This window comes from Dendrobates tinctorius, unplaced genomic scaffold, assembly GCF_039654945.1.
Source record: "Dendrobates tinctorius isolate UK_male_01 unplaced genomic scaffold, ASM3965494v1 ptg000309l, whole genome shotgun sequence".
Taxonomy (NCBI): domain Eukaryota; kingdom Metazoa; phylum Chordata; class Amphibia; order Anura; family Dendrobatidae; genus Dendrobates; species Dendrobates tinctorius.
This window is the reverse complement of record NW_027361976.1, coordinates 1,929,025-1,950,760: the sequence shown is the minus strand read 5'-3', so window position 1 is coordinate 1,950,760 and position 21,736 is coordinate 1,929,025. Positions and strand designations below refer to the sequence as shown.

Sequence of the window (21,736 nt, the reverse complement as noted above, 5' to 3'; positions counted from 1 at the left end):
GTTATTATTATTCAGTTGATTTCCGCAATTAATGTGGCCCGAACCGCTACACGCACAGACTCCGTTGAGGTGTCGTTTCGAAGCCAGCATCCATGAGAGGTGTGCTAAGTATTTTTCGTGTCGATCGGATTTGTAGTTTTTGCGCAATTTGCGTTTGAAAATTTTTTTTCCCGTCATTGGAATGCACTGTCTCCAATGCTTTTCAATGGGAAGCTTAAAACATGCCCTGAGGCGATTGAAATGGCAGTTGAGCTCATTGATATGCGCAGGCAGACCCAGTTACTATGCCAACGCCTACGAACGTCACATGACGCCCCGAGGAGAGAGCTTCTGCAACATAATATCAGCTCTTAAAGCAAAACCCACAGCACAAATGCAAATCTAGCTTCATCACATGACGCATGCCCCTGAGAGAGAATGTGTGCGCCAAAGTGGAATTAGAAGCCCAGTGAGCCACCCTGGCTCTTAAAGGGCCAACGCGCCAAAGTGATTCTTAAAGAGCCGGCGCACCAAAATGAGTCTTAAAGGGCCGGCGCGCCAAATCGAAAGCTGAGTGACCCAAGGCTCCAAATCGGAGGCTGATAGACCCTGGCCTACAAAAAGGAGGCTGAGCAACCCTGGCATCCAAATTGGACCCATAGTGGCCCCGCCCACCAAATCGGACCCAGAGTGGCCCCGCCCACCAAATCAGACCCAGAGTGGCCCCGCCCACCAAATTAGACCCTGAGGGGCCCCACCCACAAAATCGGACCCTAAGGGGCCCCACCCACAAAATCGGACCCTGAAGGGCCCCGGCCACAAAATCGGACCCTGAGGGGCCCCGGCCACAAAATCGGACCCTGAGGGGATCCGGCCACAAAATCAGACCCTGAGGGGCCCCGGCCACAACATCGGACCCTGAGGGGCCCCACTCACAAAATCGGACCCTGAGGGGCCCCACCCACAAAATCGGACCCTGAGGGGCCCCAACCACAAAATCGGATCCTGAGGGACCCCGGCCACAAAATCGGACCCTGACGGGCCCCGGCCACAAAATCGGACCCTGAGGGGCCCCGGCCACAAAATTGGACCCTGAGGGACCCCACCTACAAAAGTGAACCCTGAGGGGCCCCACCCACAAAATCGGATCCTGAGGGGCCCCACCCACAAAATCGGATCATGAGGGGCCCCAACCACAAAATCGGACCCTGAGGGGCCCCACCCACAAAATTGGACCCTCAGGGGCCCCAGCCACAAAATCGGACCCTGAGGGACCCCGGCCACAAAATCAGATCCTGAGGGGCCCCAACCACAAAATCGGACCCTGAGAGGCTCCGGCCACAAAATCGGACCCTGAGGGGCCCCAACCACAAAATCGGACCCTGAGAGGCTCCGGCCACAAAATCGGACCCTGAGGGGCCCCAACCACAAAATCGGACCCTGACAAGCACCGGCCACAAAATCGGACCCTAAGGGGCCCCAACCACAAAATCGGACCCTGAGAGGCACCGGCCACAAAATTGGACCCTGAGGGGGCCCGGACACAAAATCGGACCCTGAGGGGCCCCGGCCACAAAATCGGACCCTGAGGGACCCAACCCACAAAATCAGACTCTGTGACTTCGCCCACCAAATTGGACCCTGAAGGACCCCGCCCACCAAATCGGACCCAGAGTGGCCCCGCTCACCAAATTGGACCCTGAGGGGCCCCGCCCACCAAATCGGACCCTGAGGGGCCCCGCCCACCAAATCGGACCCTGAGGGGCCCCGCCCACCAAATCGGACCCTGGGGGGCCCTGCCCACAAAATCGGATTCTGAAAGGCCCCAACCACAAAATTGGACCCTGAGGGGCCCCAACCACAAAATCGGACCCTGAGGGGCCCCGCCCACCATATCGGACTCTGAGGGGCCATGCCCACTAAATCGGACCCTAAGGGGCCCCGACCACCAAATCAAGCCCTGAGGAGCCCAGGCCGCCGAATCGGATCCTGAGGGGCCCCACCCAACAAATCAGACCGAGTGGCCCCAACCACAAAATCGGACCCTGGGGGCCCTGGCCACCAAATCAGACCCTGAGGGGCCACACCCACAAAATCCGACCCTGAGGGGTCTCGCCCACCAAATCGGACCCTGAGGAGCCCCACCCACCAAATTGGACCCAGAGGGGCTCCGCCCACAAATTCGGAACCTGAGGGGCCTCAGCCACAAAATCGGACCAAGAGTGGCCCTGCCCACCAAATTGGACCCAGAGGGGCTCCACCCAAAAAATCAGATCCTAAGGGGCCCCACCCACAAAATCGGACCCTGAGGGGCCCCGGCCACAAAATCGGACCGTGAGGGGCCCCAACCACAAAATCGGACCCTGAGAGGCCTCGCCCACCAAATCAGACCCTGAGGGGCCCCACCCACCAAATCGGACCCTGAGAGGCCCCGCCCACCAAATCATACCCTGAGGGGCCCGCCCACCAAATCAGACCCAAAGTGGCCCCGCTCACCAAATCGGACCCTGAGCGGTCCGCCCACCAAATCGGACCCAGAGTGGCCCCGCTCACCAAATCGGACCCTGAGGGGCTCCGCCCACCAAATCAAACCCTGATGGGCCCCGCCCACCAAATCGGACCCTGAGGGGCCCTGCCCACCAAATCAGACCCTGAGGGGCCCTGCCTACCAAATCGGACCCTGAGGGGCCCCACCCACCAAATTGGACCCTAAGGGGCCCCACCCATAAAATTGGACCCTGAGGGGCCCCAACCACAAAATCGAACCCAGAGTTGCCCAGACCACAAAATTGGACCCTGAGGGGCCACGGCCAATAAATCAGACCCTGAGGGGCCCCACCCACCAAGTCAGACCAAGAATGGCCCCCACCCACCAAATCAGACCGAGGGGCCCGGTCCTACAAATCGGACCCTGAGGGGCCCCGCCCACCAAATCGGACCCTGAGGGGCCCCGCTCACCAAATCGGACCCTGAGGGGCCCCGCTCACCAAATGGAACTCTAAGGGGCCCCGCTCACCAAATCAGACCCTGAGGGGCCCCACCCACAAAATCGAACCCAGAGTGGCCCAGACCACCAAATCAGACCCTGAGGGGCCCCGGCCACAAAATCGGACCCTGAGGGGCCACGGCCAATAAATCAGACCCTGAGGGGCCCCACCCACAAAATCGGACCCTGAGGGGCCCCACCCACCAAATCAGACCAAGAATGGCCCCCACCCACCAAATCAGACCCTGAGGGGCCCCACCCTCCAAATCGGACCCTGAGGGGCCCCGCCCACCAAATCGAACCCTGAGGGGCCCCGCTCACCAAATCGAACTCTGAGGGGCCCCGCTCACCAAATCGGACCCTGAGGGGCTCTGCCCACAAAATCGAACCCAGAGTGGCCCAGACCACCAAATCGGACCCAGAGGGGCCCCGGCCACAAAATCGGACCCTGTTGGGCCCCACCCACCAATTCAGACCAAGAATGGCCCCCGCCCACCAAATCGGACCCTGAAGGGCCCCGCCCACCAAATCAGACCCTGAGGGGCCCCGCCCACCAAATCGGACCCTGAGGGGCCCCGATCACCAAATGGAACTCTGAGGGGCCCCGCTCACCAAATCGGACCCTGAGGGGCCCCGCCCACAAACTCGAACCCAGAGTGGCCCAGACCACCAAATCAGACCCTGAGGGGCCCCGGCCACAAAACCAGACCCTGAGGGGCCCCACCAACAAAATCAGACCGTGAGGGGCCCCACCCACCAAATCAGACCAAGAATGGCCCTCGCCCACCAAATCAGACTCTGAGGGGCCCCGCCCTCCAAATCAGACCCTGAGGGGCCCCGCCCACCAAATCGGACCCTGAGGGGCCCCGCTCACCAAATCGGACCCTGAGGGGCCCCGCTCACCAAATCGGACCCTGAGGGGCCCCGCTCACCAAATCGAACTCTGAGGGGCCCCACTCACCAAATCGGACCCTGAGGGGCCCCGGCCACAAAATCAGACCTTGAGGGGCCCCGGCCACAAAATCAGACACTGAGGGGACCCACCCACAAAATCGGACCCTGTGGGGCCCCACCCACCAAATCAGACCAAGAATGGCCCCCACCCACCAAATCGGACCCTGAGGGGCCCCGCCCACCAAATCAGACCCTGAGGGGCCCCACCCTCCAAATCTGACCCTGAGGGGCCCCTCCCACCAAATCGGACCCTGAGGGGCCCCGCTCGCCAAATCGGACCCTGAGGGGCCCCACTCACCAAATCTGATTCTGAAAGGCCCCAACCACAAAGAGGGACCCTGATGGGCCCCGGACACAAAATCGGACCCTGAGAGGCCCCAACCACAAAATCGAACCCACAGTGGCCCCACCCACAAAATCGGACCCTGATTGGCCCCGGCCACAAAATCAGACCCTGAGGGGCCCCGGCCACAAAATCAGACACTGAGGGGCCCCACCCACAAAATCAGACCCTGAGGGGCCCCACCCACCAAATCAGACCCAGAATGGCCCCCGCCCACCAAATCGGATCCTGAGGGGCCCCGCCCACCAAATCAAACCCTGAGGGGGCCCACCCACAAAATCGGACCCTGAGTGGCCCCACCCACCAAATCAGACGAAGAATGGCCCCCGCCCACCAAATCAGACCCTGAGGGGCCCTGCCCTCCAAATCGGACCCTGAGGGGCCTCGCCCACCAAATCGGACCCTGAGGGGCCCCGCTCACCAAATCGGACCCTGAGGGGCCACGCTCACCAAATCGGACCCTGAGGGGCCCCGCGCACCAAATCGATCTCTGAGGGGCCCCGCTCAACAAATCGGACCCTGAGGGGCCCCGGCCACAAAATCAGACCTTGAGGGGCCCCGGCCACAAAATCAGACCCTGAGGGGATCCACCCACAAAATCGGACCCTGTGTGGCCCCACCCACCAAATCAGACCAAGAATGTCCCCGCCTACCAAATCGGACCCTGAGGGGCCCCGCCCACCAAATCAGACCCTGAGGGGCCCCACCCTCCAAATCTGACCCTGAGGGGCCCCGCCCACCAAATCGGACCCTGAGGGGCCCCGCTCGCCAAATCGGACCCTGAGGGGCCCCGCTCACCAAATCGAACACTGAGGGGCCCCACTCACCAAATCGGACCCTGAGGGGCCCCGCCCACCAAATCGGATTCTGAAAGGCCCCAACCACAAAGAGGGACCCTGATGGGCCCCGGACACAAAATCGGACCCTGAGGGGCCCCACTCATAAAATCGGACCCTGAGGGGCCCCAACCACAAAATCGAACCCACAGAGCCCCACCCACAAAATCGGACCCTGATTGGCCCCGGCCACAAAATCAGACCCTGAGGGGCCCCGCCCACCAAATCAGACCCTGAGGGGCCCCGCCCTCCAAATCGGACCCTGAGTGGCCCCACCCACCAAATCGGACCCTGAGGGGCCACGCTCACCAAATCAGACCCTGAGGGGACCCACCCACAAAATCAGATTCTGAAAGGCCCCAACCACGAAATCGAACCCTAAGGGATCCCGCCCACCAAATCTGACCATGAGGGGCCCCACCCAGCAAATCGGACCATGAGGGGCCCCACCCACAAAATCGGACCCTGAGGGGCCCCACCCACAAAATCAGACCCTGAGGGGACCCACCCACAAAATCGGACCCTGAGGGGCCACACCCACAAAATCGGACCCTGAGGGGCCACACCCACAAAATCAGACCCTGAGGGGCCACACCAACAAAATTGGACCCTGAGGGATCCCGGCCACCAATTCAAACCCTGAGGAGCCCAGGCCACCGAATCTGATCCTGAGGGGCCCCACCCACCAAATCAGACCCTGAGGCCAAAGTGGCCCCTGAGAGGCACCCACACTTAAAACGGATCCTGAGTTGAAAGTCTTGCTGGGGCAGCAGGCAAGTCTCTCTTAAAGGGGCAGCCCGGGCACCATTTCAAACCAGTATCTGTACTTCCTTCAGGAAATACACATCTAGTTCTTCTTCTTATTATAGTGGTTTGAAAAAACCACTATATTGTAATCCGAACGCTGCTAACTTATTCTTCTTATTATTATTAAGTTGATTTCCGCAATTAATGCGGCCCGAACCGCTACACGCACAGACTCCGTTGAGGTGTCGTTTCGAAGCCAGCGTCCATGAGAGGTGTGCTAAGTATTTTTCGTGTCGATCGGATATGTAGTTTTTGCGCAATTTGCGTTTGAAAATTTTTTTTCCCGTCATTGGAATGCACTGTCTCCAATGCTTTTCAATAGGAAATGGCAAAAGGTGCCCTGAGGCGATTGAAATGACAGTTGAGCTCATTGATATGCGCAGGCAGACCCAGTTACTATGCCAACGCCTACGAACTTCACTTGAACCCCAGCACAGAGCCTCTGCCACATAATATCAGCTCTTAAAGCGAAACTCACAGCACAAATGCAAATCTAGCTTCATCACATGACACATGCCCCTGAGAGAGAATGTGAAAGTGGATTTAAAAGAAGCCCAGTGAGCCAAACTAGCTCTTAAAGGGCCAACGCGCCAAAGTGATTGTTAAAGGGCCAGCGCACCCAAATGAGTCTTAAAGGGCCGACACACCAAATCGGAGACTGAGCCACCCCGGCCTCCAAATCGGACACTGAGCCACCCCGGCCTCCAAATCGGACGCTGAGCCACCCCGGCCTCCAAATCGGAGGCTGATCCACCCCGGTCACCAAATCGGAGGCTGATCCACCCCGGCCTCCAAATCGGAGGCTGATCCACCCCGGCCTCCAAATCGGAGGCTGATCCACCCCGGCCTCCAAATCGGAGGCTGATCCACCCCGGCCTCCAAATCGGAGGCTGAGCCACCCCGGCCTCCAAATCGGAGGCTGATCGACCCCGACATCCAAATCGGAGGCTGAGCCACCCCGGCCTCCAAATCGGAGGCTGAGCCACCCCGGCCTCCAAATCGGAGGCTGAGCCACCCCGGCCTCCAAATCGGAGGCTGATCGACCCCGACATCCAAATCGGAGGCTGAGCCACCCCGGCCTCCAAATCGGAGGCTGATCGACCCCGACATCCAAATCGGAGGCTGAGCCACCCCGGCCTCCAAATCGGAGGCTGAGCCACCCCGGCCTCCAAATCGGAGGCTGAGCCACCCCGGCCTCCAAATCGGAGGCTGAGCCACCTCGGCCTCCAAATCGGAGGCTGAGCCACCCCGGCCTCCAAATCGGAGGCTGAGCCACCTCGGCCTCCAAATCGGAGGCTGAGCCACCCCGGCCTCCAAATCGGAGGCTGAGCCACCCCGGCCTCCAAATCGGAGGCTGATCGACCCCGACATCCAAATCGGAGGCTGATCCACCCCGGCCTCCAAATCGGAGGCTGATCCACCCCGGCCTCCAAATCGGAGGCTGAGCCACCCAGGCCTCCAAATCGGAGGCTGAGCCACCCCGGCCTCCAAATCGGAGGCTGAGCCACCCCGGCCTCCAAATCGGAGGCTGATCGACCCCGACATCCAAATCGGAGGCTGATCCACCCCGGCCTCCAAATCGGAGGCTGAGCCACCCCGGCCTCCAAATCGGAGGCTGAGCCACCCCGGCCTCCAAATCGGAGGCTGAGCCACCCCGGCCTCCAAATCGGAGGCTGAGCCACCTCGGCCTCCAAATCGGAGGCTGAGCCACCCCGGCCTCCAAATCGGAGGCTGAGCCACCTCGGCCTCCAAATCGGAGGCTGAGCCACCTCGGCCTCCAAATCGGAGGCTGAGCCACCCCGGCCTCCAAATCGGATGCTGAGCCACCCCGGCCTCCAAATCGGAGGCTGATCCACCCCGGCCTCCAAATCGGAGGCTGATCCACCCCGGCCTCCAAATCGGAGGCTGATCCACCCCGGCCTCCAAATCGGAGGCTGATCCACCCCGGCCTCCAAATCGGAGGCTGATCGACCCAGGCCTCCAAATCAGAGGCTGAGCCACCCCGGCCTCCAAATAGGAGGCTGAGCCACCCCGGCCTCCAAATAGGAGGCTGAGCCACCCCGGCCTCCAAATAGGAGGCTGAGCCACCCCGGCCTCCAAATCGGAGGCTGAGCCACCCCGGCCTCCAAATCGGAGGCTGAGCCACCCCGGCCTCCAAATCGGAGGCTGAGCCACCCCAGCCTCCAAATCGGAGGCTGAGCCACCCCGGCCTCCAAATCGGAGGCTGAGCCACCCCGGCCTCCAAATCGGACGCTTAGCCACCCCGGCCTCCAAATCGGACGCTGAGCCACCCCGGCCTCCAAATCGGAGGCTGATCCACCCCGGTCTCCAAATCGGAGGCTGATCCACCCCGGTCACCAAATCGGAGGCTGATCCACCCCGGCCTCCAAATCGGAGGCTGATCCACCCCGGCCTCCAAATCGGAGGCTGATCCACCCCAGCCTCCAAATCGGAGGCTGATCCACCCCGGCCTCCAAATCGGAGGCTGAGCCACCCCGGCCTCCAAATCGGAGGCTGATCGACCCCGACATCCAAATCGGAGGCTGAGCCACCCCGGCCTCCAAATCGGAGGCTGAGCCACCCCGGCCTCCAAATCGGAGGCTGAGCCACCCCGGCCTCCAAATCGGAGGCTGATCGACCCCGACATCCAAATCGGAGGCTGAGCCACCCCGGCCTCCAAATCGGAGGCTGATCGACCCCGACATCCAAATCGGAGGCTGAGTCACCCCGGCCTCCAAACCGGAGGCTGAGTCACCCCGGCCTCCAAATCGGAGGCTGAGCCACCCCGGCCTCCAAATCGGAGGCTGAGCCACCCCGGCCTCCAAATCGGAGGCTGAGCCACCCCGGCCTCCAAATCGGAGGCTGAGCCACCACGGCCTCCAAATCGGAGGCTGAGCCACCCCGGCCTCCAAATCGGAGGCTGAGCCACCTCGGCCTCCAAATCGGAGGCTGAGCCACCCCGGCCTCCAAATCGGAGGCTGAGCCACCCCGGCCTCCAAATCGGAGGCTGATCGACCCCGACATCCAAATCGGAGGCTGATCCACCCCGGCCTCCAAATCGGAGGCTGATCCACCCCGGCCTCCAAATCGGAGGCTGAGCCACCCCGGCCTCCAAATCGGAGGCTGAGCCACCCCGGCCTCCAAATCGGAGGCTGAGCCACCCCGGCCTCCAAATCGGAGGCTGAGCCACCCCGGCCTCCAAATCGGAGGCTGATCGACCCCGACATCCAAATCGGAGGCTGAGCCACCCCGGCCTCCAAATCGGAGGCTGATCGACCCCGACATCCAAATCGGAGGCTGAGCCACCCCGGCCTCCAAATCGGAGGCTGAGCCACCCCGGACTCCAAATCGGAGGCTGAGCCACCCCGGCCTCCAAATCGGAGGCTGAGCCACCTCGGCCTCCAAATCGGAGGCTGAGCCACCCCGGCCTCCAAATCGGAGGCTGAGCCACCTCGGCCTCCAAATCGGAGGCTGAGCCACCCCGGCCTCCAAATCGGAGGCTGATCGACCCCGACATCCAAATCGGAGGCTGATCCACCCCGGCCTCCAAATCGGAGGCTGATCCACCCCGGCCTCCAAATCGGAGGCTGAGCCACCCCGGCCTCCAAATCGGAGGCTGAGCCACCCCAGCCTCCAAATCGGAGGCTGAGCCACCCCGGCCTCCAAATCGGAGGCTGAGCCACCCCGGCCTCCAAATCGGAGGCTGATCGACCCCGACATCCAAATCGGAGGCTGAGCCACCCCGGCCTCCAAATCGGAGGCTGAGCCACCCCGGCTTCCAAATCGGAGGCTGAGCCACCCTGGCCTCCAAATCGGAGGCTGAGCCACCCCGGCCTCCAAATCGGAGGCTGAGCCACCTTGGCCTCCAAATCGGAGGCTGAGCCACCCCGGCCTCCAAATCGGAGGCTGAGCCACCTCGGCCTCCAAATCGGAGGCTGAGCCACCCCGGCCTCGAAATCGGACGCTGAGCCACCCCGGCCTCCAAATCGGAGGCTGATCCACCCCGACCTCCAAATCGGAGGCTGATCCACCCCGGCCTCCAAATCGGAGGCTGATTCACCCCGGCCTCCAAATCGGAGGCTGATCCACCCCGGCCTCCAAATCGGAGGCTGATCCACCCTGGCCTCCAAATCGGAGGCTGATCGACCCAGGCCTCCAAATCAGAGGCTGAGCCACCCCGGCCTCCAAATAGGAGGCTGAGCTACCCCGGCCTCCAAATAGGAGGCTGAGCCACCCCGGCCTCCAAATAGGAGGCTGAGCCACCCCGGCCTCCAAATCGGAGGCTGAGTCACCCCGGCCTCCAAATCGGAGGCTGAGCCACCCCAGCCTCCAAATCGGAGGCTGAGCCACCCCGGCCTCCAAATCGGAGGCTGAGCCACCCCGGCCTCCAAATCGGAGGCTGAGTCACCCCGGCCTCCAAATCGGAGGCTGAGCCACCCCGGCCTCCAAATCGGAGGCTGATCCACCCCGGCCTCCAAATCGGAAGCTGATCCACCCCGGCCTCCAAATCGGTGGCTGAGCCACCCCGGCCTCCAAATCGGAGGCTGAGCCACCCCCGGCCTCCAAATCAGAGGCTGATCCACCCCGGCCTCCAAATCGGAGGCTGATCCACCCCGGCCTCCAAATCGGAGGCTGATCCACCCTGGCCTCCAAATCGGAGGCTGAGCCAACCCGGCCTCCAAATCGGAGGCTGAGCCACCCCGGCCTCCAAATCGGAGGCTGAGCCACCCCGGCCTCCAAATCGGAGGCTGAGCCACCCCGGCCTCCAAATCGGAGGCTGAGCCACCCCGGCCTCCAAATCGGAGGCTGAGCCACCCGGCCTCCAAATCGGAAGCTCATCGACCCCGGCCTCCAAATCGGAGGCTCTTTGACCTCGGCCTCCAAATCGGAAGCTCAACGACCCCGGCCTCCAAATTGGAGGCTGAGCGACCCCAGCCTCCAAATCTTACCCAGAGTGGCCCCACCCACCAAATCGGACCCTGTGGGGCCCCGCTCACCAAATCGGACCCTGAGGCCCCGCCCACCAAATTGGACCCAGAGTGGTTCCGCCCACCAAATTGGACCCAGAGTGGTCCCGCCCACTAAATTGGACCCATAGTGGTAACGCCCACTAAATTGGACCCAGAGGGGCTCCGCCCACAAAATCAGACCCAGAGGGGCCCCTGCCACAAAATCAGACCCTGAGGGGCCGCGGCCACAAAATTGGACCCTGATAGGCCCCGGACACAAAATCGGACCCTGAGGGGCCCCAACCACAAAATCGGACCCTGAGGGGACCCAACCACAAAATCGGACCCTGAGAGGTCCCGCCCACCAAATTGGACCCAGAGTGGTCCCGCCCACCAAATTGGACTCAGAGGGGCCCCACCCACAAAATCGGACCCAGAGGGGCCCCTGCCACAAAATCGGACCCTGAGGGGCTGCGGCCACAAAATCAGACCCTGAGGGGCCGCAGCCACAAAATCGGACCCTGAGGGGCCCCAACCACAAAATCGGACCCTGAGGGGCCCCTGACACAAAATCGGACCCTGAGGGGCCCCGGCCACAAAATCAGACCCTGAGGGGCCCAATCCACAAAATCGGACCCTGAGGGGCCCTGCCCACCAAATTGGACCCTGAGGGGCCCCGCCCACCAAATCGGACCCTGAGAGGCCCCACCCACAAAATCGGACCCTGACGGGCCCCAGCCACAAAATCGGACCCTGAGGGGCCCCACCCACAAAATTGGACCCTGAGGGGTTCCGGCCACAAAAATCGGATCCTGAGTGGCCCGGCCACAAAATCAGACCCTAAGGGGCCCCAGCCACAAAATCGGACCTTGAGGGGCCCCACCCACCAAATCAGACCCTGAGGGGCCCCGTCCACCAAATCGGACCCTTAGGGGCCCCGGCCACCAAATCGGACCCTGAGTGGCCCCGGCCACAAAATCGGACCCTGAGGGGCCCCACCCACAAAATCAGGCCCTGAGGGGCCCCACCCACAAAATCAGACCCTGAAGCCAAAGTGGCCCCTGAGAGGCACCCACAGTTAAATCGTATCCTGAGTTGAAAGTCTTGCAGGGGCAGCAGGCAAGTCTCTCTTAAAGCGGCAGCCCGGGCACCATTTCAAACCACTATCTGTACTTCCTTCAGGAAATACACATCTAGTTATAGTGGTTAGAAAAAACCACTATATTGTAATCCGAACGCTGCTAACTTATTCTTCTTCTTCTTATTATTATTTTTAAGTTGATTTCCGCAATTAATGCGGCCCGAACCGCTACACGCACAGACTCCGTTGAGGTGTCGTTTCGAAGCCAGAGTCCATGAGAGGTGTGCTAAGTATTTTTCGTGTCGATCGGATTTGTAGTTTTTGCGCAATTTGCGTTTGAAAATTTTTTTTCCCGTCATTGGAATGCACTGTCTCCAATGCTTTTCAATAGGAAATGGCAAAAGGTGCCCTGAGGCGATTGAAATGACAGTTGAGCTCATTGATATGCGCAGGCAGACCCAGTTACTATGCCAACGCCTACGAACTTCACTTGAACCCCAGCACAGAGCCTCTGCCACATAATATCAGCTCTTAAAGCGAAACCCACAGCACAAATGCAAATCTAGCTTCATCACATGACACATGCCCCTGAGAGAGAATGTGTGCGCCAAAGTGGATTTAAAAGAAGCCCAGTCAGCCAAACTAGCTCTTAAAGGGCCAACGCGCCAAAGTGATTGTTAAAGGGCCAGCGCACCCAAATGAGTCTTAAAGGGCCGACACACCAAATCAGAGACTGAGCCACCCCGGCCTCCAAATCGGAGGCTGAGCCACCCCGGCCTCCAAATCGGAGGCTGAGCCACCCCGGCCTCCAAATCGGACAATGAGCCACCCCGGCCTCCAAATCGGAGCCTGATCCACCCCGGCCTCCAAATCGGAGCCTGATCCACCCCGGCCTCCAAATCGGAGGCTGATCGACCCAGGCCTCCAAATCGGAGGCTGAGCCATCCCGGCCTCCAAATCGGAGGCTAAGCCACCTCGGCCTCCAAATCGGAGGCTAATCCACCCCAGCCTCCAAATAGGAGGCTGAGCCACCCCGGCCTCCAAATCGGAGGCTGAGCCACCCCGGCCTCCAAATCGGAGGCTGATCAACCCCGGCCTCCAAATCGGAGGCTGAGCCACCCCGGCCTCCAAATCGGAGGCTGAGCCACCCCGGCCTCCAAATCGGAGGCTGATCCACCCCGGCCTCCAAATCGGAGGCTGATCCACCCCGGCCTTCAAATCGGAGGCTGATCCACCCCGGCCTCCAAATCGGAGGCTGATCCACCCCGGCCTCCAAATCGGAGGCTGATCCACCCCGGCCTCCAAATCGGAGGCTGATCGACCCCGGCCTCCAAATCGGAGGCTGATCGACCCCGGCCTCCAAATCGGAGGCTGATCGACCCCGGCCTCCAAATAGGAGGCTGATCGACGCCGGCCTCCAAATAGGAGGGTGATCGACCCCGGCCTCCAAATCGGAGGGTGAGCCACCCCGGCCTCCAAATCGGAGGCTGAGCCACCCCGGCCTCCAAATCGGAGGCTGATCCACCCCGGCCTCCAAATCGGAGGCTGATCCACCCCGGCCTCCAAATCGGAGGCTGATCCACCCCGGCCTCCAAATCGGAGGCTGATCCACCCCGGCCTCCAAATCGGAGGCTGATCGACCCCGGCCTCCAAATCGGAGGCTGATCGACCCCGGCCTCCAAATCGGAGGCTGATCGACCCCGGCCTCCAAATAGGAGGCTGATCGACGCCGGCCTCCAAATAGGAGGGTGATCGACCCCGGCCTCCAAATCGGAGGCTGAGCCACCCCGGCCTCCAAATCGGAGGCTGAGCCACCCCGGCCTCCAAATCGGAGGCTGAGCCACCCCGGCCTCCGATTTGGAGGCCGGGGTGGCTCAGCCTCCAAATCGGAGGCTGAGCGACCCCGGCCTCCAAATCGGAGTCTGATCGACCCCGGCCTCCAAATCGGAGGCTGATCGACCCCGGCCTCCAAATAGGAGGCTGATCGACGCCGGCCTCCAAATAGGAGGGTGATTGACCCCGGCCTCCAAATCGGAGGCTGAGCCACCCCGGCCTCCAAATAGGAGGCTGAGCCACCCCGGCCTCCAAATCGGAGGCTGAGCCACCCCGGCCTCCAAATCGGAGGCGGAGCCACCCCGGCCTCCAAATCGGAGGCCGAGCCACCCCGGCCTCCAAATCGGAGGCCGAGCCACCCCGGCCTCCAAATCGGAGGCCGATCCACCCCGGCCTCCAAATCGGAGGCCGATCCACCCCGGCCTCCAAATAGGAGGCCGAGCCACCCCGGCCTCCAAATCGGAGGCTGATCCACCCCGGCCTCCAAATCGGAGGCCGATCCACCCCGGCCTCCAAATCGGAGGCTGAGCCACCCCGCCCTCCAAATAGGAGGCTGAGCCACCCCGCCCTCCAAATAGGAGGCTGAGCCACCCCGGCGTCCAAATAGGAGGCTGAGCCACCCCGGCCTCCAAATCGGAGGCTGATCGACCCCGGCCTCCAAATCGGAGGCTGATCGACCCCGGCCTCCAAATAAGAGGCTGATCGACCCCGGCCTCCAAATCGGAGGCTGAGCCACCCCGGCCTCCAAATCGGAGGCTGAGCCACCCCGGCCTCCAAATCGGAGGCTGATCGACCCCAGCCTCCAAATCTTACCCAGAGTGGCCCCGCCCACCAAATCGGACCCTGTGGGGCCCCGCCCACCAAATTGGACCCTGAGAGGCCCCGCCCACCAAATCGGACCCAGAGTGGTCCCGCCCACCAAATTGGACCGAGGGGCTCCGCCCACAATATCAGACCCAGAGGGGCCCCTGCCACAAAATCAGACCCTGAGGGGCCGCGGCCACAAAATCGGACCCTGATGGGCCCCAGTCACAAAATTGGACCCTGATCGGACCCTGAGGGGCCCCAACCACAAAATCGGACCCTGAGGGGACCCAACCACAAAATCGGACCCTGAGAGGCCCCGCCCACCAAATTGGACCCAGAGTGGTCCCGCCCACCAAATTGGACCCAGAGGGGCCCCACCCACAAAATCGGACCCAGTGGTGCCTCTGCCACAAAATCAGACCCTGAGGGGCCGCGGCCACAAAATCAGACCCTGAGGGGCCGCGGCCACAAAATCGGACCCTGAGGGGCCCCAACCACAAAATCGGACCCTGAGGGGACCCAACCACAAAATCGGACCCTGAGGGGCCCCTGACACAAAATCGGACCCTGAGGGGCCCCGGCCACAAAATCGGACCCTGAGGGGCCCAACCCACAAAATCGGACCCTGAGGGGCCCTGTCCACCAAATTGGACCCTGAGGGGCCCCGCCCACCAAATCGGACCCTGAGAGGCCCCACCCACAAAATCGGACCCTGACGGGCCCCGGCCACAATATCGGACCCTGAGGGGCCCCACCCACAAAATTGGACCCTGAGGGGTTCCGGCCACAAAAATCGGATCCTGATTGGCCTCGGCCACAAAATCGGACCCTGAGGGGCCCCAGCCACAAAATCGTACCTTGAGGGGCCCCACCCACCAAATCAGACCCTGAGGGGCCCCGGCCACCAAATTGGACCCTGAGGGGCCCCGGCCACCAAATCGGACCCTGAGTGGCCCCGGCCACAAAATCGGACCCTGAGGGGCCCCACCCACAAAATCGGACCCTGAGGGGCCCCGGCCACAAGATTGGACCCTGAGGGGCCCCAACCACCAAATCAGACCCTGAGGGGCCCCGGCCACAAAATCGGACCCTTAGGGGCCCCACCCACCAAATCAGCCCCTGAGGGGACCCTGTCACCAAATCGGACCCTGAGGGGCCCCACCCACCAAATCGGACCCTGAGGTGCCCCACCCACAAAATCTGGCCCTGAGGGCCCCTCCCACAAAATCGGACGCTGAGGCCAAAGTTGCCCCTGAGAGGCACCCACAGTTAAAACGGATCCTGAGTTGAAAGTCTCGCCGGTGCAGCAGGCAAGTCTCTCTTAAAGGGGCAGCCTGGGCAGCATTTCAAACCACTATCTGTACTTCCTTCAGGAAATACACATCTAGTATTATTATTACTATTCAGTTGATTTCTGCAATTAATGCGGCCTGAACCGCTACACACACAGACTCCGTTGAGGTGTCGTTTCGAAGCCAGCGTTCACGAGAGGTGTGCTATGTATTTTTCATGTCGATCAGATTTATAGTTTTTGCGCAATTTGTGTTTGAAAAAACATTTTTCTGTCATTGGAATGCACTGTCTCAATGCATTTCAATTGGAAAATTTTGCCATAGGGAAAACATGCGGCTGTCGTGAGGCGATTCAAATGGCAGTTAAGCTCATTGATATGCGCAGGCAGACACAGTTACTATGCCAACGTCTACGAACTTTACATGACCCCACAGGGCCGAGGCACCAAAATGAGTCTTAAAGGGCTGGCGCGCCAAATCGAAAGCTGAGTGACCCCAGGCTCCAAATCTGAGGCTGATTGACCCCGGCCTACAAATAGGACCTAGAGTGGCCCTGCCCACCAGATCGGACTCTGTGGGGCCCCGCCCACCAAATTGGACTCAGAGTGGCCCCGCCCACCAAATCGGACCCAGAGTGGCCCCGCCCACCAAATCTGACCCAGAGTGGCCTCGCCGACCAAATCAGACACTGAGGAGCCCCAACCACAAGATCGGGCCCTAAGGGGCCCCACCCACAAAATCGGACCCTGAGGGGCCTCAGCCACAAAATCGGACCCTGAGGGGCCCCAACCACAAAATTGGACACTGAGGGGCCCCGGCCACCTAATCGGACCCTGAGGGGCCCCGGCCACCAAACCGGACCCTGAGGGGCCCCGCCCACCAAATCGGACCCTGAGGGACCTGTCGGGATCCCTCAGATTACTCTTTCATCTGAAGGACCGATGTTCTTAGGTGTGAAGCATCATATGTCTCTAATTAAATCAGCTCCATCGAGAAGAACTACACAGACACCAGCTGTATAATACCACTCAGTATGCCTCCAAGACGCCTCTGGCTTATCAGTTAGGCTTCCGTCTTTTATAGTAAAGAATTTAAACATTTTACAGACATGCGCAGTACAAATGATTTTACAACTTGTTTTCGACAAAGAAAGTCATTTAGGCGAAAAAGCAGAGGTATTTGACCTTGGTTCACAAGGGAGATGTCTGAGACATCTCCTCGAAGAACAGATAAGGTTTTAAACAAGAGAATGCAACATAGACAGAACTCAATTTAACTCCTTCAGTTCCTATCATTCCCCCCTTTGACATCTTCATTTTCCACAATCTGGAACACTGGATCCTGCAACAACAGCGGATAGTGGCTCGTTCACCAGGTACTATCCCAGGCCGACGGGTTGCCCAAGGGAGACAGGTCTTCTACCTTCTCCATCCCCCAGATACTGAAGCCACGTCCATCATTGCAAGAGTACGCTCCTTCATGCCAGAAATGAGATGTCAATCTAGGACTCAAAGGAATAATAGTTAAATTCTTGTTGTTTACAGTCAAACTTCCTTATCTATTTCTACATCTTTTCTTGCATACAGAGATACACCAAAAAACAAGTTTCAATAGCACATATATTACAAAGATACAAACAACAATGATTTTGGACAGCAACGGTGGTGTTCAATATATCCAATATATCCCATATTTGGTCATCTAAGTAATCTGTAGCCCTGACTAATTTATCCCACATTTGAGTAATCATAGGATAAATAAAAATAGAGCTGACAATTTTATTGGCCACACTCATCTGCACTATATGTGGTCTCCCAGAGAGGCGAGGTGTATTGTCAGCAGCTCTTTTGTACAACGTGTGTTTAGGTATGCTCTGAGTATTCAACTGGTCATTCGGAATAACAAAGGTAGCTGGAGTCAAACGACCCAGAGTACAAGCACCTTTTACCCCTACTGGCAACCATTTATATGCATTGTCTCCACATACCCAGAACATGTCACTAGGTAGGTCCCATAGGGCTGAATGTTGTAATACCAGTCTATGAACTAAATCTATGAACGCAGATACATTCTGAAGCATACACCAATTTGGAAGTTGTCCTAAAGGGCTACACTACCCTACATCGGGATTTCCACAGGTGGGAGTTCCTTTCTCATATCCAGATGACTCGTTGCAAGGTATATTACCTGAAATATTAAAACAAGTTTCATTATTGCCCTGGGGAAATAAATTGGAATACTCCCAGGACGTGTTATGCAACCTTCTTTCTAGCAGTATTGGTTTGAAGGCATCAGTAGAGTGGGAAGTTACATTAAAACTAACTTGTAGGCCATACATTGGAATTTGCCCCAGGTAGGTTAATCGAGTTCTATTCCTGGGTACCCAAGCCCCCCCTTTATATGCCAGATATTGAAGGTATGTATTACTTCCTGAAAGATTACCCTGCCACCAAGGGTATCCTACCCATCCCACAATAGGTATTTCAACAGTTGTGTTCCATAACTTCACATTATTTGTGGCATTATTAGCAAGTGTATCAGAAGAACTGGTCCAGGCAAATAATTCCTCGGGTGGCACAGGAATAACAAGGAACGGAATACTAGTGGCTGATACTGCTGAATGTGTGCAGATCCAGCAAATGATTTGACCAATCATTTAGTATTTTTTCATGATGTTGTATAAACTTATTATTCAAGGACATTGGAGAATTTAGATTGTCCCACGCAGCTACCATTATTACAGATAATGCAACAAAACCAAACCAAAACATTATGCACTCTTATGCTTTGTTAACTCCTGTGGCTAGTTTGCAATGCGATGCGTGGATCCAGGTTGGTCGTCCTTCCAACTTAACAGAAGTAGGCGTTGTTAGGAGTACTTGGTAAGGTCCTTGATATCGGGGTTCAAGGGTCTTTCTGGAGTGTTTCTTGACATATACGTAATCACCAGGTTGTAGACAGTGATTCCTTCCACACTATCTGGATCTGGAGTGGAAGAGAAAACTAGAGAATGCATTTGAGTTAAATGCTTTTGCAACTGGATTACATAACTTGTCAAATTATCCACATTGAGTGTTAAGACCTGTGGGTAGTACAACCCTGTGTTCGGTGGTCTTCCAAACAGTATCTCGAAGGGTGACAGTTTAGCTTTCCCCGTGGGTGTGTACCTTACTGAGAATAATGCTAATGGGAGACACTCTGGCCATGGTCTATGGGTCTGCTCCATGGTTTTCTGTATTTTCAATTTCAGTGTCCCTTTCATTCTTTCTACCTTCCCTGAACTCTGTGGGTGGTAGGGTGTATGAAATGCCTGTTCTACACCTATCATTTGCATGACATTTTGCATTACCTCAGCAGTAAAGTGTGTACCTCTGTCTGATTCAATTGTTTCAGGGACACCGAATCGTGGTACTAGTTCCATCACCAGTTTCTTTGCAGTGGCTCGAGCTGTAGCCGTTTTCACCGGGTAGGCCTCTGGCCATCCAGAGAAGAGATCTACGCATACTAGGATATTTGCATACACTCCTACCTTGGTAGCTGTATGTCGTCAATCTGCCGTCTCTGAAACGGGTAGAGAGGCCTAGGTGTCGCTTTCTTAGGGACTTTTACTGTTTTACCTGGGTTGTGCTGTGCACAGATGAGGCATGATTGTACAAGTTTTGCGGCTGCGTAACTGAAACCAGGAGCGATCCAGAAGGCATCTACCATGGCACACATGTGACTTTTTGAGGTGTGATTGGGGCCATGTGCTGCTTGCGCCATGATTGGGAACAGGGACTTTGGTGGGCACATTTTATCCTTATTCTCCCATACTCCATTTGAGTTCAGCTCAGCTCCCAGTCTCCCCCGGTGTACCTTCTCTGTTTGGGCAGCCTTTTGCTGGAGGGATTTCAGGACATCTAGACCCAATGTGGCTGGAATACGCTGACTCCCCGCCACCGTCCACTGCTCTCTCTAGGCCGCCTTGTGCTATTTTAGCAGCCTCGTTCGCCCTTCTATTGCCCTCTACCTCCACGGAGTCACCTTTGTGTGTGCTTTTACCTTGACAATGCCAACCTGGACTGGTAACATCAATGCCTCCATCAATTGTTTCACCAGCTCTGCATTTTTAATGGGCTTCGAATCTGTGAAAATATTAGCGACTTTACCTGCAGCGGCTCTACACGCCTCAGTGAGTGCCTTCAACTCTGCCTCCTGCGCCGACATGTGAGGAGAGAGTGGTTCCGCTCGGATTACCTCATGTGAGGATACTACTGCATATCCAGTGTAGAATCGTCCATCCTGGTGGTATCTGGGGCCATCTACAAAAAAGAAACTCAAAGTCTGCATTAGGAACAGGTTTTTCATGAATGTGTGCAAACCCAACTGTCTCCTGACTCATCAGTTCTATGCAGACATGTTCATGCGTCATGTCAAAGTATCCTTCCTCACTTGCCAATACGGTCACCAATTCCCCCTTTTCTGAATCCATAGGCAGGAGGGTGGCTGGATTCAGAACGTTACATCTTTTGAGGAGTGACATACTCAGGAATTAGTAGAGCACACTCAAGTCGGAGCTGTCTGGCCATAGACAGATGTTTTGGTTGAACTTGTAGGAGTATGGCATGGATCGTCAGTGTCATCTCACATGCCTTCCCTATTACGTCTCCACTTTTTTCCTTGTGCTCCAGCATACATGACAGGTCGTTTTATTGTCCTTGTTTGCTCAATTTCTTTAGCTACCTTAAGGAGGTCTTTCGGATCTACATGTCTCCATTCAGGTCTGGCTGTCTGTACTGCGTCTCGTAAGTCTTTGTTCATACCGTCAATGAATGCATTCACCAGTATTCTAACATCAAGTGGGTTTATGCAAATGTACCCCATGTCTGCCCATTTCAGCTGTAACCGTCCAAGGTATATCTCTACTCTCTCTCCTCTTTGCTGTGTCACATTAGTCAGGAGTACAGACTGCTCTGATTGTTCCACTGCAGCCCATTGTCTTAGTGACTCACAGTACGTCTCCCCAGATCGTGCAGATTTATCATCCATGCCCCAAGCCTGATTCTTTGTCACATCTGTGTGTCTTAATTATATGATCTAGTGCGTCACCTGCCTTTAAACTCACCAACCTCTCTAGGTCTGCCCAGGTACACTTATATGTCTGCTGTACTTCCTTTATGTGTCTGTAAAACGGGAATGGTTGGTCTTCAGGGGCAGGCAGCTGCTTCAGCAAAGCTAGCTGGTCAGAGGGGCTCCAGGGATAATACACCTGTATCTTTCTTATTCTAGTCACACTTCTAGGTCCTGATGGGGTTGGCCGTCTGATGTCTACTGTCAGCTTACTCCTCAAGGGCCAATGTCCCCACTACCCACTATCCACACTATTATGTCAGCTTCTTATGATCTTGTCTGGATAGGATTTAGTGCAATTCTCTTAGGTCAGTAGCACAGGTCACACAAGTAGCTATTCAGTCTGGATTTGTCTGAGTCTGACCACAGTGTTTACAAGTCCATCTGTTTTGTCTGGGTCTCTGGTTACACTTTGTCAATCAAACATTCATAATACACCTTCCATACTGCTGCACATTCTCAAGCATCATTTATTCACTTGCTATTTTCTTCCCTTGTCTGTGCCTTTTTGTACATCCAAACATTCACACTCTGGTATTTTTGCCTTTTTCAATATTTGTCCCACTTGTTTTACTGCTTCCTTCCTTCTCTGTCTCTTGTAATTTGACACAATTTGCTATACAAATCAATCACACAACTAGAAGCAGGTTCAAACACATTAATGACCAAGCAATCACTTACAATTCCCTTCTAAATTAGGCACCATATCTTACTTTTAACTTCCAATCTTCTATTAAGTACTGTTGCTTTAAAATGCACA

At 57.4% G+C, this 21,736-nt stretch overlaps 1 long non-coding RNA gene across 1 annotated transcript; it reads right to left on the bottom strand.

Annotated features, from left to right (window-relative positions):
• Positions 1–16,884: 16,884 nt before the first annotated feature.
• Positions 16,885–21,368, bottom strand: LOC141073629 (uncharacterized). The gene is made up of 2 exons (XR_012227023.1): positions 18,646–21,368; positions 16,885–18,054 (listed from the first exon to the last, which is right to left on the bottom strand). It is a non-coding gene; the product is annotated as an uncharacterized lncRNA (long non-coding RNA).
• Between the last annotated feature and the right edge of the window lie 368 nt (positions 21,369–21,736).